The sequence below is a fragment of the Cottoperca gobio genome, chromosome 16 (assembly GCF_900634415.1).
Source record: "Cottoperca gobio chromosome 16, fCotGob3.1, whole genome shotgun sequence".
Classification (NCBI taxonomy): domain Eukaryota; kingdom Metazoa; phylum Chordata; class Actinopteri; order Perciformes; family Bovichtidae; genus Cottoperca; species Cottoperca gobio.
The window spans coordinates 17,085,335-17,106,567 of NC_041370.1; the positions used below are offsets into that span (position 1 = coordinate 17,085,335).

Consider the following 21,233-nt stretch of genomic DNA (forward strand, 5'->3'; position numbering starts at 1 on the left):
CACACACACACACACACACACACACACACACATACACACACCACAGTGCAGTTCTTTCCAGAGTTCCAGTAAAAGTGCATTGACCTTGCTAAGGTCAGGTTTCCCCTGCTATTTTCAGCAGAAAACGATTTTCGTTATTGCATACTGAGGCGCTGTGTGAGTCAGTGCGTAGCTTTTGTATCTGTGCACATTTATCTGTGTTTTGAGCAAGACAGAGATGCAGAGATAAAATACAGACAGAAAGACACACACTAAGTGTAAGACAGAAACATGGCTCGAGAGATTACAGTAATAGCAAACAATGAGTCCATTCATCTGCTGCTATAACTCTTCTATACATTTAACAAGGCTCAACTCTTGCAATTTCCATATACATTTAATATGATGTCTTTTTCTCACTCATGTGGGCGTGTATGCAGAGACATTTGCAAGGCAAACTTAGCTGTATTCAATGTGAGTCCATTACAGACAAAGGAATGAAAAGGTTCACTAAGTGATGTTAGAAGGGAAAGGATAGTAGAGGAAAAGGAGTTTGCACGGTCCCAGAGAGGGGTGAACTTGGGTGAAATGGTAGGAAGGAAGGGGTAACGAAATGGGAGGCAGGCGGTGAAAGTGAAGCAGGAGAGAAAATTGTAGAGAGATGGTTAAGGAGGGATGCTTGATGCTGAGGAACTAAGTGAGAAAGGATAAGGGGAAAGAGGATGGGACAATGGTGAAAGGAAAGAGGGGGACATGGGAGAGCGGGTTGTTCCGGCCCCTTCTGATGCTTCCTGAAACACAGAGGAAAGAATGCGGGCTATTTTTGGGTCCAGCGCTGAGATTCTCCCCTACTCTCTGTGCCTCTAAACACAGCAGCGGAAGGGTTTAAGGAAGAGCTTATGAATACATTGGAATGGAAACATGGCTCCCAATATACCGTCCCCATTTAGAGATTACACAAGCAGCTAAATTAAGCCCTGGCTATTGCTTCTGTCGGAAACCTTGAAAAGACAACAAATCATCTTTTCAGGAATTCACAAAAATAACTTGATTGCCAAAGTGTCGTGTCCGGGTCTTGTTTGACTGGAAGATGTGTCCTCGGTGTGTTGCGATCACCACACTGACAATAAATACTTTAAATTATTAGGATAAAGGAATGAAACTTGGCATATGTTTAGGCGAAGCAGGGGAGACTGCACCAAGTCCGGTTAATCTTGTGTGCAGGTATAAATAGCCTTTTTGGAGACAAGCCTAATGATATCCAATACAGGATAAGGTTTCCAAGTGTCGAGTTGAGGAATGTGTAGGCTAGTGGTATAGCCTATGATTTAGTCTAGAGAATAAATTATATGTGTGGGGAAATCACACCTGAGGGTTATTTATAAAATCATTTCAAAGTCTAGAAAAAGGATTTGCACTTACATGAAGTACACTGATATCCGAGTGGCTAAGAGTAAAGGCAATATACACAGTGTGTGCAAGTTTCATTAAGTTAAATGTAAGACTTTTAAAGACCTCTTTTTATGCCAGTTATGATAATAAACCTGAACCAATCTGAAGTTGAAATATACGGTAAAATATGAGTCCTTGTAAAACATACCACACCAGCCACTTCATTGTACAAGTGTAATATTAGATTTAACTATACCCCTGAGCTAATAAAGCCATAATTATTGCAATTTAAGGCTGTTTCAGTTTTTCAGAACCTGCAGACACTCAGTTTTTTAAGGCAGACATAACTGGAAATCGTGTTTTACCAGAGTGTCTGCAAGTTGCATCAGCCTCGACTTAAGAGATCACTGTAAGGTCAATCAGAATGGAAAAATCACTTTAATTAGAAATATTAGAAATTTGAACAGTCAGACTATAGTCTGCGCAACCTATTTACTCTCTCATCAGGATAATAGTGCTTCAGGAAACCACAACATTTGTACGGCTTTTGTAATGAAATTGGAGTGTAAAGCAGTATCTGTAACCATATTCAACACAAACACATTTAAGAAATACTGCTGGTAAAATGTCTCATCTTTTTCATCAAAATGTTTCCCTTCTCTCACATAATAAAAACCCATTCTGTCAGTGCTGATGTCTTCTGAAAATAAAGTCTTTGTTACTACATATTAGAGCGAGCAGGACAATGCAGCCACCTATTCTAACGCTGATCTCTCATTCGGCTGCCGTATGCTTTCTGCCTGTTCATCGCCATTACCATTCGTGTGCTTCCACTTTCTGTCTCTCTAGTCTCCTTGTTTATCGCTCACCTCTCTCCTAACTTTCTCTCCTCTCTTATGTCACTCTCCCAGTCCCCTTCCCAAACAACCGCTCCCCCCCCCGTTTCTCTCCGTCTCCTCAGAAGATCAGGTCGTCTAGGTTGCTTCCCAGTGGAACGCCGTGTTCCAGCCCTCTACCTCTCCAGTTAACATCAGCAACAAAAGCATCAACAACACTTGGGCTGTCATAAACAAGTTGCACAAACATCCCAGGGGGACACGTAGTTTGGGCTTGATGCTGACTGACCTGGTGGGAGATAAGGAGATGATGGAGAGGCTGTGATGAACTCTCAGCGAATTCCTGTGGCTGTGTTTCTGAGAAGGTCAGAGAGAGGGGAGGTGCAGGCTATGTGTGAGTTTACAGGCAAGCTGTTTGACTCGAGATTGATTTGAATCTGCGTTTGGCTGCACGGCTATTGTTCTTGGGGTCAAGGGAGTGTGTGTGTGTGGTGGGGGGAGAAGTGGGAAACAGATAAAACTGTGTCTATATTTGGGTATATTCTGCATGTGTTTATTTGTTCAGATAATGTATTTCTAGAGCTTGAATTGCATTAAGAAGTTAATACAATTCATCTTTAGGTATTTGTATCTTGAATCAAAGTACAGTCACTTCTTAAAACATAGCAAGAAGAGGCGGGTTGAATGCAGAGAGGATTCAGGAGACTGGAGACTTTCACAGACCTGCAACAGATGCTCGCATCTTTATTAGCTGTAACCTTGATGGATGTCCAAACTTAACCAAGCGTTTAAGTTGCTAACTCTAACAGTATACTGTATTTTATTTGCCGTAGCCACAATTTTTCCCCGACCTTAAACACATGGTATTTTCCATATATGGTTGCCGCAGATATTGAACAAAGTGAGAATTGAATTTGAAAGACGTTGGCTTTGGACAGTCTGTCCACCAGTGTACTCAACAACAGGCAGACACGGATGTTAAGGACGTTTTCCTGCTCTGCCAATAGATCTGGAGCTGACAGAAAATGGGCGATAGCTCAAATGGAATAAATGTAGTGTATACATTCTGGGTATGTGCAAGATATACCTAGCCAAGATACTGCTTCCATAACAAATGGAAAAAGAGAGCAACACAAAAAGCCTTAGAACATGCATAACAGCACGTTTCCCAAAAATACAACCAACATGTTAGTTCCATTCTTTCAGTGTTACTGTCCTCACTGGCACATCTCATATTGAACATGTGTTATATGCCCATGCTGGCTCAGATTCAAGTCATGGTAAGCTATTTCTGCTGCTAACATTCAAAGTAACAAACACATCTACCTTCGCTAAAGTGGCTGACCTTGCGCTCCCTTTCTAAAAAAATAAAACCCCACACAGTTCCCGAGTGATGTCCAAGAAAATCATTCCACTGCATTTGACTTAAAAAGTCACTGTGATGATTTTTCCTTAAAAAAAAAGTAATATGCTACATTCTTCCTTTTTAATTGCACGACCTCTAGCATGCAAGTTACAAGGGGGGGGAGGGGGTGAGGATGCATATTGAAGAGGAGCGTTGCACAAAGCTCTTTTATTATGCATATTTATGCAAATGACACATCCGTTTATTCAAGAAAGTCTCTCTTGCTCCTCCTCTCATTGCCCCCTGGTCAGTGTTTCAACCCGGCAGTATGCATGATGAGCGGCAGCAGACAGGGTTTGTGATTAGTTCTATATAGACATATTTAAAAGAAGAAAGTATGGGGCTTCCATTGTTCTTTAGTGACTCCCCTTAAAGTTTAAACTGAAGCAATGTTAAATATTGAGTTTCAACAGCAGCAGCTCCAGTTCTTTGTTGCAGCTAATGAACTCTGGATGTCTCCTTATAAGGTGAACTGTACAGTATATTCCTACCTGCCACTTATCCAGCAGCGATTCTATCCCTCTTTATCTTATCGTCTCCTCCTTGCATATTCATAATATCTTCCTGCCCTCTCATGTCCCTTTACCTCTGCACACACTCTTCATCTCCTCGTGTTTTGTCTTCAACTTTCTCCTCCTCTCCATTCCTCTGCTGCCGCCAGCCTCTGCCCCTCTCTTCTTTTCCTGGTCCATCATCGCTTTTCCTCTCGTCTCATCTCTTCCTCGTACTCAGACTTTTCCTATCTGCTGCCCCCCCTCTCCACCAACATCGTGCAGGAGATTAAAATATGAGGAAACAATCAAGCTCTGGCTCATTAGCATATGAACGGGGGGCCGACGGGCAACTGCAGAGATGACAACAGAGCTCTGGAAAACCACCGCAGAGCTTTTTTTAATCCCAGGAATGACTTTTTAGCGTATTTTGTTGAATGAGACAGAACAATCCTCTGCCAGTCCTTTCAGGCAGTCAAATTACCATCAGAATAAGAGGGCATAAGAATAAGACAGAATGCTTATATAGCGTCAGGTCAAAGAATGGAGACTATAGAATAAGTGTGCAGACAGAATAATGTTTCTCCACTGCAACAATGAGAAGCTGAAAAGATAGGAACTGCATGTCTCTGTGTGTGTGTGTGTGTGTGTGTGTGTGTGTGTGTGTGTGTGTGTGTGTGTGTGTGTGTGTGTGTGTGTGTGTGTGTGTGTGTGTACGTGTGTGTTGAGTTCATCTTCTCACAGCAACAATGAGAAACTGAAAAGATAGCAATTGGCAGGTGTGTGTGTGTGTGTGTGTGTGGGGGGGAGGTCTACTCTCATTAGTGAATCAATTAAAATGTCTCTAGAAGCGTAGAAACATCACAGGTCGTGACATACAGTATATTATGTGATCAGCATAGAAGGCAACAAAAATGGGGATGGCAACGTATCACATTACTGGAAGAGGCAGCTAAGAAATAATATCAGGTTTTAGTGAATAGATTGTGCACTGTGAAAGTCTGTTGCAGAGGTAGAGGTTATGGAAAAGCACTGTAGGGTCAGTGCCAATCTATATTTCCTAACATTGGTTTATAATGGTGCTCAAAAATATTGTGTACCAGGATAAACCCCTTCAAATCACATTATCAAGGCGAAAACAGAGAATGAACAGACAAACAAAAATAAATAAATAATATATATATATATATATATATACAGTATATGTATTTATAAATAATACATATATTATATATTTATATAATATATGTATCATGTAGCAGACCACTTACTTAAAAACATAAATGGTGGCTTTAGATAAGCGTGTGAGCTATAACAAGACATGCCATGCTAACAGCTCAGATGCTGTACAGTGGTGCTTTAAACAAAGCATGTCAGCATGCTAACATGCTAACATCTTTTTATTCATCTTAAAACATGTAGCAAATATAATGTTACCATGTTGACCATCTTAGTTTGGGGTGTTAACATGCTATATTTGAATAATTAGCATTAAATGTAAAGTACATATAACATACACGTGTGTAAAAATGTAATGGCAATCCCTCCCACAGTTAGACGGCTAAAGATTAGCGAGCAAGCGCAACAAAAACTACTGTTATTAATTAGCTACCTTGCAACTAACAATCAAGGTTTTTGTATCTATTAGCTTTTATTATGAGGGCAATATGACCATAAAGACTGAACCTGTATCCCTCAGAGAGGATTCATTCAATTATTGTATATTTTTAAACTGAGAATTAGGAAATGTAAAAATACACATAAAATGTCCCTACAATTATCAGATGTGTGTTGGCAGTCAACAACAGGACACAGCTGAGGAGTACCGTAAAACAAATCCAAGGTCGATGTATCCTATCAACATAATCTATGTTAATAGAAGTCATATGAAAACACAGGAAACAAGAACTCCTTTTTAAGGTCAACTCGCTAAGTTATGGCAGCGAACAGCGACATGTGATGTAAGGCGATTGTTCAACTCGTGATCCTGCACGGGTACTTCAGGGGTTACCGGTAATTTCACTTGTAGGCTAAGTGAGGCAATGTTGCAGCGTCAATGCACTACTACATCCATATACAGTCTCGTCTAATGTAATATAAAGGTTCAATATGCCTCTCTCCGCCAGATCGACCAGGTTTGATTCAAACACAATTATCTTTACCTCGTCTGCTCTCAGGGTCACCGAGCATTCATTATTACTCTGCTTCCTTCCCTCACTCTTTCCTTCCTTGTTCTGTCTGTGCTCTAATTAAATTCCTTCATCAAATCTGAGAGGAGCAAAAATTCAGGGGAAGAGAGAAGAAGGGGGAGGAGTAGAGGGATGGAGGGAGGGAGGAAGAGATCAGAGTGTAAGAACATATTGAGTGGAATCCAAGCCCGCTGACTGAGATCAGATGATGACCCGAGGATATCTAGAGGGGAAATCCATAATAGGGCATCGTAACAAAGGTAGAGCTCAGTCAAACCATTAATGTTCTTTATTTCTCAGGTGGAAGATTAGATAGAAACATCTGAGAAAAATGTGGTAAAGAGAAATACATAACAGCCAGACTAGAGAGTCAAAGGGAAGCATCAGACACACATGATAGGAGTTAAGCCTCGTGATTTTACACTTTCATTTTCATTTAGAAATGCACTTCCACTGTATACACTTTACTGTAGAAATGAAACTCACAATTTATATTCTGTGCACTGTGTTCCAACAGTATGTTAATAGAGTCAACTGTCAAAACAAATTGCATCTGAATTATGACGAGGCACTGGACCAGTATAATATAGTGAGGGGATGCCGCACCATTTTCCACAGGAAATTCCATTTGCTGGAATACTGAATGACAGCATGAAGTAACCCCGGTGTTAAATACATTTAGGTCTCTAAACCATTTCAACTCTCACTCCTCTTGTCCATGAGAGATGATACACAGCAGCTCACATTTATAATTCAGAATCCAGTATTGAACCATCCATCAAATCAGAAAGAGACATGGTTCGCCCATTTAAAAAAAGATATAGCTGAACTGTGAGAGCAGCAGTCGATGTATTCACCAATCATTACCCAGACAGTGCGTGTGCTTGGATTGATTTAAAAGCCTGATCAAATTACCTGGGAAAGGTTAAAAGTATCCATTACCGGCTAACATGCTTTTGCTATTGAACACAGGGGGAATGCAGCTGCATAGAGAAACAATCAAGCCCAACTGTATCCTGGAGGCATAAATATACCAAAGTATTCAGTGAGCGAAAATACATCTTGTCAGAGAAATATTATGGTGAACAGACGCGAGTTAAAGAGAGGCAAACAAAGAGAAATCTGCTCTGCTGATAGAACGTATCTTTGCCTTTTTTATTTTTGCCTGGTGAGAAGATGAAAGTTTAGATTTTGGATTGCAAGTTTAGGGACACTCAAAAATATACACCCAGACTTTCTGTTTCAATTCTGAAATAGTAAAAAACCCAAACATTAAATGAAATTCACTTATAATCTTTTAGGAGGTCGTACTGCAAGGGACATTAGTAAAAAGTGAAAGAAAAAGGGACTGCAAAGAATAAAAACTAAAGCATGCAAAGGCAAAGAAAGAGAAGATGTAAGGAGAGGAAGGTAGGAGACGAGAGGAGAGGAGAGGCAGGAGAAAAGGCCACCAAAGAGGTCACTTCTGCTGTTAATAATTTATCCTTTAAAAACCAGTCTGAGGCTTTAATTGGTGCTGTGGCTTAATCCTGAAGCACACATACACACACACACACACACACACACACACCTCGGGGAGCCTCTTAGCAGCTGTGCTCCAGCTAAATTGGCTACAGTGTAGCAGCGGCAGCGTCGAGTTCCCTCCAGGTATAACACAGTCAGCCAAAACAGCAATAGCAGGCCTGCCAACCCCCGTCTCATGAATCTGGGCGTGACGCTTCCCGGCTTCTATCTGTCTCACGCTCGCTGTTACCCTCTCAAAACAAATCTTACGGCAAATCGAAGCGACAAGACGTTAGTCCCCTCGTACGGTTGTTAGCTAGATAAACACTCGGCTCACTTCAGTTGTAATCTGCATTTAGCTAAGGAAAGCGTTCGGCGAAGCATCAGAGGCCTTTTGCATGACTCGGATTAAAGTAATTCATTTGATGATTTAAGGCTTGACTTTCCACAGAAGATAATGACAGGTTGTGAATCGAAGTGGCCTTCTCAGGACTCTAGGCTTCACTGCAGTTTGAATAATGGGGAAATAATATGAAGGGCAAGTCTTTATTGTAATGCAATAACCTCATAACCACACATTATTAATATTTTGTATCACAGCAAGAGCCTGTTTATGTACCTTAGCCCTCTCTGTGCCAATATGAGTTAAGCCTTTTTGCATATGCATATCAATGTGGAAAATGAGAATGTTCATCACATTATTTGAACAAGAGTTACCTTACATGTGTATTGAATAATATCAGAGTAAGAACAATGCATATTTTAGCTACGGAAAACTGCTCACAGTTTTGTCTGCTTGTCGACTTCTCAGGGTAAGGTGCTAGTGCATTGGGTGCTCAATCCAGGGATGTAAAGAGCTATAAGCATGAGGGTAATACTTGAGATCTTTATCGGTTTGTATGTTTCTGATGCTCTCATTCATTCCCGTCATACGACCCAAATTTGTTCAGACAATCTGAAAAAAGAACCCAGAATAAATGTCATGCAGAGTTTTTAACATTTATTACCTCCAAAGTCCGTAAGCGCCGTCCAGCTAAAGGCATTCTGGCAGCATCATATCTGTGCCTGAAGGTTGACGAGCACATTTACCGCCCTCGTATCCTATCCTCACACATCACCTCTGTTGGTGAGATAAGCACTCCAGCCCTCAGCTGATCTAAAGGGGAAACCCTGCTATCTGTATCATATCACCTCCCACGCGCCAATATTCTACCTTTATATAAAAGTGAGACATTCTGTTCAGCTATAACACTTATATTTTACATTAAAAGTATAGTTTGGATTTCTTTGAAGTGGGGATGTATTACAGTACTTATCCATAGTCAGTGTATTACCTACAGTAGATGACAGTCGGCACATCCCCAGTTTGGAAAAGCAGACATAATTACCAGCATAAGTGCTGTCGACGGAGCAGCAGTAACACATATTTTAGCAACCTGAAGAAAGGCCCACCTAAAAGAATCAATATCAGTGTAAGTGTACGCTATCTTAAAATCATTTTCAGCGCTTTACCTTGACGTCAGACCGCTATACAGTATATGTTTCTGACGGGGAACTGAAGCCTTTATCTACGCTCTCTTCAAAGCCACCAGACTTCTTTGACAAAAACAATCATTTTACATCGCAGAACATCCAAACTAACACCTTTAAAACACCAAAGTCACACAATAATAACAAACTAAGTAACCGGTCGAGGCAGTTGTAGATAAGCAACTCCCCTGTTCTTCAAGGTAAAATGAATGTTTTTGTCAAAAGAGTCTGGTACAGCAGTACAGCTTCTGTGTGAGTGCTTCGGGGCGTACCGACTGCCATTTACTGTAGGTAATACACTGACTATGGATAAGAACATCATACAACCCCACTTCAAAACATCCAAACTATCCCTTTAATGAGTTAGTTGTTAAATGCACAGCTTGCCTCAAACAAAATCAACTAAATCAAGGCCAAAGGGGTTCCTCCTCTGCTTTCTACTACCTCTACTACCCCCCAAAAGAAAAATGGCAATGCAACTGTATTGAACAGAGAGCTATTTGTGCCATTATTATGTTACAAGGAAGTGGCAGTATGGAACAGACCATAGGAACTGCAGAAGATGGATGAGCTTCAACGAAACCTCTTCTTTAATAATGTGGTCAGAAGGGGATCCAAGTAGTACACAGTATATGTCAAACATAAACCACTCAGTTACAATAAAGATTTGTTTGGCTGTCGCCACTCAAAAGCACATTAATCTGTAACATGGTATTTTTTCGAACTATTGTGTGACCATATGTGGTTATTGGAGTTTGCCCTGAAGTGTCATCTCACAGTCCGTGTTATTGTGAACTGCATTCCCACCTTGAGAATTTGATTTCCAAAGTGAGATAAAAAAAAAAAAGAAACCAGTCCAAGAGTTGTTGCAGTCCAAAATCACCCCGACAGCGAGGTTATCAGCCAGACCCCGGCACTATGAGAATACATAGTGTCTCCCAAATCCTATTGTACCATGAAATGTCACAGCACATTAGCTACAAGAGGGATTACCCTTCCTTGAAAGTAAAAGAGGGAGGGAGGGGAGCCATTGAATGGAGATAGAGAAAACAGAGAGTTATACACAGGAAGCCTATGGGAATGTGTATGTGAACACATGCTGGTGCATACAGCTAAGTGTGGGGTGAATATAAAATAGTTGGTGCTCTGTAACCTGCAATTGCATTTGTATATCCTTGCTAACTACACCCCGCAGCCCCCCACCCCTTTTTTCATTCTCTATCTCTTCCCATTCTTCCTCCCTTCCTCTCCTCCTTTGTGCCAATGGTCGTGATAATCTCTAGATCATGATTTGGCTACGCTTATGAATTATGTACACACACACACACACACACACACACACACACACACACACACACACACACACACACACACACAGAGAGCTTATCTACGGCTGGGAAGTTGAGCTAGGTTGGCAGACTGAGACCAACAGCTTGTGGCTGTACTTTGGAAGAAAGCAAGAGTCTGCCTGTGTTGCTTTGTCTCTGTTTTGCCTCTCCACTTTTGTCAGCCCCATGTCCCGTCTGTCTGGGGTTGCTACTCAATCTGTAATTCGGCTGGACTTCTTGTCTCTGATTAACTGTTGTGAAGTCCAGATTGCATTTTTCCTCAAATCTGTGCGACTGTTTTCCAGCTTTCGAACCGTAGCGCCCTAGCGATATAGATCTGATGATAAATATTGAAGCAAATGTGGATTTGAAAAAGTTAATATCTTCAGTGTATGTTAGGGGTTGACTTTGGGGGAGGGGGGGGGGGGGGGGGTGGATTCGATATGAGGGAGTCAAACAATTCTCCTCTAATAAGCTTATTTTAGAAGCGCTTCAGATTTCCCATTCTCCCCCCTTTTATTCTCCTCTCTGCCTTAACTAAGTCCGCCCGTACTCTGACTCTCCCCTTTATTTATATATATAAAAGTCTCCTCTGCTGTTGTGCTTTAACTTTCTTGACCCGTCATCCTCTGTGATGTACAAACTACCAGACACCTCCTCCAGACTGTAACCAACACCACCTGGGTCTGCTCCACCTTCGTGTCTTTGTGAATAGGAGTAGAGCTTTAGGCTCAAGTGAAGTGTGGGGGGGGGGGGGGGGGGGGGGGGGGGTGATCACAGTGTGATTGTGTAATGTCCATTATGCTATGATATGTACAGTGCAGTGGCAATGCAGCTACATGTATAGAGATGTTTTTATAGTATTATCTCTCTACTATTTCCTTTTTTTCCAAGTACCTGCTACTCAATTTAACCCCCCTATTGGTGGAATACATTGACTTTTTGAAAATAATCCTTTGGATCAATTTACCGCAGTACAATAAGAAGATTGCTTGCAGTTTCACCTCTGTCTTCTTAGCATTTAATCCACTATGGTGCCTCTGAGATAATGCGAAACTAAAGTGTAGAATTCAGTCATCAGTATGATCATTTTAACTTGCACCACACAAAACTATTCTAAGAGATATTGGACACTATTAGAGGAGAAACTGGTGGCAAAGTCAGATTGTTAAAACTGTCAAGACTGAAAACAACGGCATCAGATTACATCTGCATTCTCTTCGTATTCTCGACAGAAGAAAAAAAAAGATCCCGTTATTGTATGCAGGTGGGTCTCCCACCGTACTGGCTGAGTGTCCCCCACATCATTGATTTCTTCTCGAGAGACAGACAGGGAGGACTGAGAGAGACCTCTGCTGAGAGGATAATTCCAGGGTTGGTATTGGTAAGAGTGCTACAGTTAGTATTTTCTGTCACAGCAGTGCACTGAATGCTCCTCCTATTGTACGCAGCGCCTCCACGGCATCTAATCTAGCGGTTGACATTTGCTGCGTGTGTGCTTCTGTGTGAGTGTATACGTGATTTTATCACATACAAATACTTGCTGTACATCTCATTTACCTCTGCATGAGTGTGTGCATGAGTATGAGTCTGTACAATCTACACAGTATCGCATTTAAACATTTGTATTGATGAGGATTCATTCAAAAGTGTGAAACATTGGGACATCAGTTACAGGAAGAAAAGGCAGATTTACTTAGTGATAGGGGCAAAAGAGATTAAAAATAATAAACAAAATGATGGGATTATAATAATACTACTAACTGCATGTATCTGCTGCTGCTTATCAAGGAGGAACATTTCAATCAAATGACTGGTGCCTGGTGTGAAACACAGGATTCAGCCATTAGGGATGATTTTGGGCAAAAGATCACTTGTTCACATTTTAATTAGAATGTATCGTCTCAGAATTATTTTAAAATAAGGTTATGTATTTGGTATGTATATTTCTACAGAGGCTAACCCATGCCATTATTTTAGATTAAGATTAACAGAAGAGACACAGTGTACAGTGAGTACAGTGAGGAAATCTGGCGCAGCTCAGCCAACTTCAATAGTGTTGGAATGAGTCAGTGAATCAGCCTGAGTCATAAGTCAACCCAAACACAGCACAGCAGGAACCCTCAGAAACACCCACAGACACAAATATACAACAATATTAAGAACAAGATTTGATAAGAACGTACCCTAAATGTACAATAGTATTGCTACGTAGATGCTCCTTATGCAATATGCATCTTCTTAATGAACAAAGTGCATACTAAGTAAGCCTATAAATGCACTTTATACACAGCTGGACAACTGAGCATGAGCATACAAGGATGCAAACATCCATGCACAGCGAGATTCTGCCTCCCTGGCCCTTCGTTATTGATACAGGAAGATAAATCAATGAAATATGCAGATTACTGCTGTACCACATGTAGCAGACTAATGTCTCCGTCTCATCCAATAGTTCAGCACAAATGTCAGCATGGTGGTGGAGTTCGAAGCAGCACCGAACAAAAAAAACAAACAATTATGATGAACTGTTATGTAGCAGTGGCTTCAGCTAACTCTCACCTCGCTGCTGCCAGAAGGTGACACGGGCTCCTACTCATCCAGCGGTGTTAATAATAAAAGCCAGGTGATTGTTAAACCTTACTGCACAAACACCCTGCCAATAATATGAGGTGCTCTTTAAAGCCTGACAAAAGAGCGGCGGCATATATTTTCAATATTTGAAAAAGGCAAGAGGGCCAGATGACTTGTCAAATTGTACAAGCAGCTTTTGAAGCTTGTTTTGTTGTCTGTTCCAAGTTAAATCAAGCACACCTCAAGCATTTAAAACCACTTGAAATGTTATTTTTACCCACAACTGTCAGTCTCCTACACACAGAAAAAGACTAACAAGGAATGACAGTTCTGCAAAGCGACTTAGCCAATGAACTATTATTGTTGGAGACTTCCTTGACTTTAAACAGCGGGGTGTCTGGATCGGGGAGCTTGAATATATGGTAATTCAGCCTCATACTGGTAAAAACTCTATAAGTATATAAGTATATTAAAGGATGGAGAGAAAAACACAGCTGCAAAGTCTGTAATCTGTTTCCCATCTCCTCCACAGAGATAAAGAATGCACGGCATTCAGCAGAGACGTGCACAACTGAGGATGACATACTGTAAAACCTCCTTACTACCCCTCCATGATGGCACTTCACCGTGGTAACACTATGTACAGCACAGGATATTGCTGAGATGTCAGAACTGTGATTAGTATCCTTCGTACTGTTATAGTGGCTGCGGTGGCTCTGCTAGTCTGCTGCTTTATTGTACAGCTGCACTAATATCAGCAGTAGAGTAAGTGCATCCAACAGTAGCTGCACACACAAATCCCAATTCGAGCGTCCTCAATGTTGTCACACAAGTACTAGTCTCTCAGACACACACGCACGCTCAGAGTGCGCTGAGAGGCCAGGCAGGACAGCACGCCTCAGTAGTGTGTGCCAGCCTAATCTAGTCAGGCCTTTTATCCCATCTCCTCCCTCCACTTCCACTTAAATCAACACTTCACTGAGAGCTACAAAGCTAGTTTGCACCCTCGGCACACACGTACACATGCTTCACTTCTCCTCCTTCGTTGTTAGTCTCTGTTTATCTCTCACGTTGGTTCTCTCGCCTCATCTCTCGGCAGTCTCAGGCACAAACCCACAAACGCACTCGCTCTTGAAATCCGCTCACACACACTATGGGCAGTCACACACCAAAACATACTTGCACACAACACACTATCTCACAACTTTGAAAAACACTGGTAGTCTCTGAGGAGAGGCAGTAGTGTGAATGAATAGAAGCTGAATGTAGCTTTACAATCTGTGCCCAGTCAACTGTGTTGGCCATTGCCCAGGCTGAGAGTTGGTACCCCAGAAAATAATTATCCACAGAACAAAAGTAGTCTTGGCAGTCTTCATAGAGGTCTCCCTGAACTCCATACTCACTCAGTCAGCAAGTTCTCAAGGAACAAAAAAAAGGTCACTGTTTGAAAAACACATATTGGATGTGTCTAGTTAAAAGGGTTATGGTTAGGGTTAGGCAGGTACAACTACTTAGTTATGGTTAGAAAAATATTGGTTTCATGGTTAAAAGGAATTTATTAGTAGCGTTTGAACCGATGCTGTTGTTTTCTTCTGGTGATGGGTCGAAGTAGTCGTGCAGAACTTCCCAAATATTTAATCACGGAGGCAGGTGGAGTCCCAGAAGCAGCCGGCTTATAGGAAGCGCAACTCGAACCATGTTCTTGTTTATAAGTATCAGTGTCATTATTCATAAATGTCATGTTGAAATGTCATAAATCCCTGACCGGCCTGCCAAAATGCCACACAACATGGTGATTTGGTGTTATGCTATTTTTAGAAAATCATTGGCATATGAGTAGACACACACACACACACACACACACACACACACACAACACACACACACACACACACACACACACACACACACACACACACACACACACACACACAATCTCTTTCTCATACACACATACACAAATTGAGGGCAATATAAACAGCTTACTCTCAAGTGTCATTAGTGACGTTCGCTTTGGATGTGCTCCTTGCAATCAGCCTGCAATGTTTGGACTGCCTTAACATGCATGCCCCCATACACACACACACACACACACACACACACACACACACACACACACACACACACACGTAGACAGCTCTGATAAGTAAATAAAAAAGCATGAGAGCTCTAAAAAGTAATTTGACGGGGGCCCAACAAAAGGAGTGTTTTCCTAGGATAATCCCTGGCTGGGACTGCAGGGGTTCTGTGTGTGTGTGTGTGTGTGTGTGTGTGTGTGTGTGTGTGTGTGTGTGTGTGTGTGTGTGTGTGTGCGTGTGCGTGCCAGAACCCTGGAGATGGGGTGTCTGTGTTTGTGTTTGGGGGGGATCAAGCCGAGCAGGGAGGGTTTTATTCAGGATTTCATTAGCAGGGAATAGGAGATGTTTGGCCTGGCCAGCCACCTCTGGCTCAGGGACAAGAGTGTGTCTGTAACCCGGCTAAACTGTCTGTAAGGGCCAACACTGTGGCAGTTTTACTGCATTTCTTTATATATTCCACTCAGTCGGAGATAGAATAAGTACACAGGGTGAGATCCACAGTTTGTTCACACTTTAAGCCGTCTTACTGCGCTGCTGGGTACAAATAATGTGTCCTGTGTGCTAGCAAGTACTGTTAAGTGGCACAGATTCAAACATCAATGTTTAGTCAGTAAGTATCGACTGGAGTATTGAGGAGAAGGCACTGTGCGTGATAGGGTTGAATATTTTCTAGGGGTTTTCTGATTATACATCTGAGGAATATATCATTCTTTTCTAAATAAACTGTAATTTCTCTCTCATTGTTGTTGGTATTCTTTAATATTGATGTGAGAATGTGGTAACATTTGAATAAAACAATACATATAAAAAGAAGTTTAGGGGGTTTAAGGCATGAGACGATTGATTTTGGATTTGATGCTCCTCTATCGGATGCCTCACTGTAATCTTAGCAGTTTTTACAACTTTAATGTGGGTAGAAGGTGGCAGCTTTCTTTCACGATAGGCAGTCGTCTTCAGCACACACAAACTCATGCTTTGAAAAAGATACAAAAGCACACATGAAGATTCAAATCCTAGTGTCTTGCTATTATTTGGCCCAGAAAAAGGTGAGGGTTATAAACTTTGTGCTTTAAGGTTTTAAGGCAAATTTGTGTAAAATAAGCGCAAGCTCTGTGACTTTATTTAGCCGTGTACAGCCTAAATCTGACACGTAGGGCTCAAGATGGATTTATTGTTAACACAAGGGGTTAACAAGAGGGTGTAGGTTTGACTTATAGTTCAGCGGGAGATTTCACCCATTGATCGCACCACAACAACACTAGACGGCTGTATCATATGTGATCAGGCCATATTCTTATTGCCAAGGAGGTTATGTTTTCGGTTGTGTTTGTTGATCTGTTTGTCAGCAGGATTACAGAAAAACCACTGGCCTGATTTTCATGAAACTTTGTGAAAGGGTAAAGCATGGGCCGAGGAAGAACCTAATACATTTTTAAGCGGATCTGAATCACGGGGCGGAAACACACAATATGTTTAACTTATGAAAGCGGCTTTGGCAAAGGTATTCGCTCTCCAAGGGCCCTTCTAGTTTACCCTGCGATATGTGTAGCGCTGGGAAGGTAACACCACGTTTCATTAATAAATATGAGGCTATGATCGGGCTGAGCTGAACAGTTTGCAACATCTGTGTTGCTGAAAAGAAAATTGAGCCTTTTTTTACAATCACAATTCTTGCCTTCCACAGATGGTAACTCCATAGCTGCAACAGCCCAGAGGTGCAGTTACACAGTAACCCCGTAACAGACATCTCAAAATGAACTCTTACAATCTCACATTTCCTTTCATGTTTAAGGTTTAGGGTTCATGTCTTTATTCAATATTTTGTTATTTAGCTCTGCCAAAATGTCAGCTCCAGTACACTCCATGACTCCAGTGTATAACGTCATCTCTATAGTAATTATTAGTACAGTAGATCTAGTGTAATACAGTCATCCTACTTTTGCACTGTGGATATTGAGTTTGGAATAAAACATGCTGACAGATGTCAAGGAAACTATAATGTGTGTAGAACGAAATGTATATAAAGTGTCCAGTACTGACAGTTTTATAGTCACCGATGTCCGCACACTTCACATGTGTTTACACAGACCAGGTGTGCTCAGCTGCTAGAGAAAGAGAAACAATGAACAGGTTCATGCCATCAAGTCCACGAGTGCTTGGAGACCTTCTTCCGCGATATGTAGCAAAAGATAATCAGAGTCTTTTTCACATTCAAACTCCTGACTACAGCTATCACTGCCCATATTTCTCTCTCCGCTCTCCACCAATGGATGGATTCAACAAGTCCACTTCTTTGGAGGATGTTAAAAGGAATTCTGTGAAATGTAAGGACACTGAGTGAGTGAAGGGTAAATAACAAAATGACTGAAATGTGTCACAGATCGATTCACACTAACTGTGTAAATGTATTATAAAGGAATTTAAATGAATTAACATGTGTGTGTAGCTACCCTAAGACAAAAATAGAGACAATAAAAGATACAAGGAGAAGAGTGAGAGTGAGAAAGGAGACGAGATAGTAGGAAGCAACAGCTAAGTAGGATAAGGAACAACACATGGGGGGAAATCCCTCAGGCCATTATTTCAATTATCTCTCTGGTCCCTGGTGTAGGGATCACTCGCCCACCAACGCTCAACCCCCCCCCCACACCTCACACAAAAGGAGAATAAGAAATGTGCCAACCAAATCCCCACGCTGATGGTGATAATGACATCATATATTTAATGCGCAGAATGTATGCAAATAATGATTGTGTGTTGGAGATGAATGTTTTTTATATATATATATATATATATATATATATATATATTCTGTATGCAAACACACAGTATTATCACATTTCTTGTTAACACAACGGTCTGGATCAAATCTAGAACTGCTCAACAACATGTTCATTTGATTACATGTAAACACTTGAAACATCAGCTTTATAGATTTTTATTTTTCTCCGACATATTCTTACCCCAGGCAACCGTACACAGGATAAGATGGGCTAATGAAATGCAATTTGTTTTTACATGCGACTAATAGATGTTAAGTCTGAACAAGATGTGTACGATAATATAGCCGGCTTTCATGAAACAAATCATTTTGTTCATCAAGACATAAAACAAGCACACTACTACAATTATTTTAATTTAAGGAGGGAGTTAATGACATTCATGATGGCAGTATCTGTGATAGCACGTAGGTGTAGGTGTGACAAATGCAGACAACATCTGCCCATGTGTGATGCTCTGCCTGACTCGTGTCCCGCGCCCACACTCGGCAGTTAAGTGCTTGACTCGCGGATATCACGGGTCAACAGGTTTTGTGTAAAAAGGCTCTCGCAAAGGTCAGCTAATGATCTTTAAGGTAGGAACAGACCCGAAGAAAACAATATAGAATCCTAATACATAACATCTTTTTCTCACCAACATGAGAAAATAGCACGTGTTAAGAGGGAACAATACAAAACAAAAATAAACAAAAGACTCTAAGTAGTACGTTAGCATCACATGATTGGCCAACTCACAAAATCCAGTCAGAACGCAAATTCTTGTGAAAATAGTTTGCTTTACTAATGTGTTTTAAAATAGAGGAAAATTGTTCAATTTGGTTGAAAAGAAGAAATGTCTATTCTGCAGAAGGCCGGAGGTGAGGGCACTTTGTAACTGCAGCTCTGTGCTGAAACCTGGACACACCATTTTATAAAAAACATTCTAAATGACTAAACTACAGTGAGACAATATTTCACTATTTGCTAACCATTCTTGGCAGTAAAACAATCCCTCTCACTCGAGGATTCAAGAATCATTTATGTGATAGTACATCAAACTACAAAGCAAGGAATCTGCGTCTCTCTGTATGTGTGTATGTCCTCGCATTTCTCGAGAACCGTTGGTGCGATCTAATTTACACTTGGGGGGGGGGGGGGGTGTATTGCTTGCCACAATTTGGACATGTGACAAATTCAATGTTAATGAAATTTGAATAAACAAGCAATCAGAACCTGAAGCGGGCTGTATTGCACCAGTGTTTCTGAGTAGCTGCGAGGTGGGTGTGTGTGACGAAACCGTGTCATGGCAGGTGTATTCATCAGGACCCAAAGAAGAGCAGTGTCGAGTGTGAAGAACATAGACACTTCAGTCCTCTATCACCCTGTTCTGTTAATGAATGGAAGTGAGGAGTCTGAACTTTTACTCTATAGTTGAAGGCCACACACCATATAATGCAGAGAAACTGGAATTTGTAAAACCCTACACAGAATCTCCTTCTATCTGCTTCACGGACAGGGGCCATACCCTTTGCACTGCACTGCACATCACACACACACACACACACACACACACACACACACACACACACACACTTAAAATAGCTAACAGCTAGAGGTTGTGCTCCCTGTCTCTCCCTTTTCATCCAATGAAGTCTTTGTCAGGCACTTAGCACGGTGTTCTAAGAGCCGGCACACTGGTGTCCAGAGCTGTACATCTCAAAGAGTTTTGACATCAGTCGAGTCTTGAAAATGTGTTTTTTTTATTCCCTCAGTATTTCAGTTGCTGCTTCCTGTAAGTAAATTAAGCTCTAAACACGGTCTGCCAAAAACATCTGCGTATACTAACTGGAATTATGTTTGCTGCCGGACAATATTAGATCATTGGGCTTTCCATCAGGAAGTGTTGGGGACTGTGGGAGCCCTCTGCAATTTCCGTGGTGTAGCCGCTTTAGGTCGAGGGCTCTGACAGGAGCTTTTAAGAGGCAGAGAATCCATTAGACAAGGGTCGCTACAAAGTGGCCAACTATTAAAAATGCAGCAGCACCATTATTCCCTGACCCAGCCTACAACTTCTGTCTCCTTCACTGCACCGCTCTTTATTTCCCTTTGGATCTCTATCTCCTTTTTCTTCTTCATCTTTTGAATTCTTTTTGCTATCTCCATCTGTTCTCTTCCTGATATATCTCACTCTGCTCCTCTCCTTCACTTCCCCTTTCCTCGACCATCTCGCTCCCTCCTCCACATATATTACTAAACTGGCAGGGGTGAGCCTCTCTCACCCCTCCGTGCATGCGCTGACCCGCTGAAGCTTTTGCACTCCTTTCCAACATAGCGAGGCACTGGTCAGCGTCCGTTACTGTACTGGGACAAGAATAGAAACAGCCTACGGAGAATAATAAAATGGACATATATGGGTGGTTAGGAGAGTCCCTTTTAAGCAGTAAAAACTAACCAGGCCCAGCACACTGAACAGATGGTAGGAGGGAGAGAAAAGAGAGAGAGAGAGGTAGAGAAAAAGCAGGGAGCAAGAGTGTTGGGTAGAAGGCAACATAAGGATGTTCTCCATTCTCTACATTGGCATATGATGCTATCAAGAGCAGAGCTTGAGATCCAACCAGAATAGAGTCATGATAATAATGGCAGTTGTAAAACTGCAGCGGGTACAGGCAGGCAGATGTGTGAGGAGAAACAGGGCATGAGAAGAATGCATGCCGTGCCATAAAACCTATACCCTCTGTTTACTTTGCACACACACACTATTCAGTTTCTGTATGTGTGTGTGATGTGTGCTGCATAATTTATGGTCGCTGTTTCTGCTAAGGCGAAGTACTTTATGTTTGACAAGAGGAGGAGCAGAAGCTTGGAAGGGAACAAGGAAGGAAGGAAGTGATAGTAAAAGGGAGGAGAGGGAACAGCTCAGTGTATGAGGTAATCAGCTTTTTTGGACAGACACACACACACACACACACACACACACACACACACACACACACACACACACATCTCCATGTTGTCCTTCCTCCCTCATACCTTTCTGATGTTTACACATCCCAGCTAAAGCAAACAGTGACCACAATTATCTGCCGCATAATAGAGAGTAATTGAATGTGAAAAGCTAATTTGAAGGATGGAATATTGTCCGGGCGTGCCATTACTTTGATATCAGCTG

The 21,233-nt window shown here is 41.6% G+C and overlaps 1 protein-coding gene across 8 annotated transcripts in view; it reads right to left on the reverse strand.

Moving 5' to 3' along the window:
• LOC115020821 (RNA-binding motif, single-stranded-interacting protein 3-like) overlaps positions 1-21,233 on the reverse strand; it is a 160,160-nt gene that overhangs the window by 79,774 nt on the left and 59,153 nt on the right. The window lies entirely within an intron of this gene.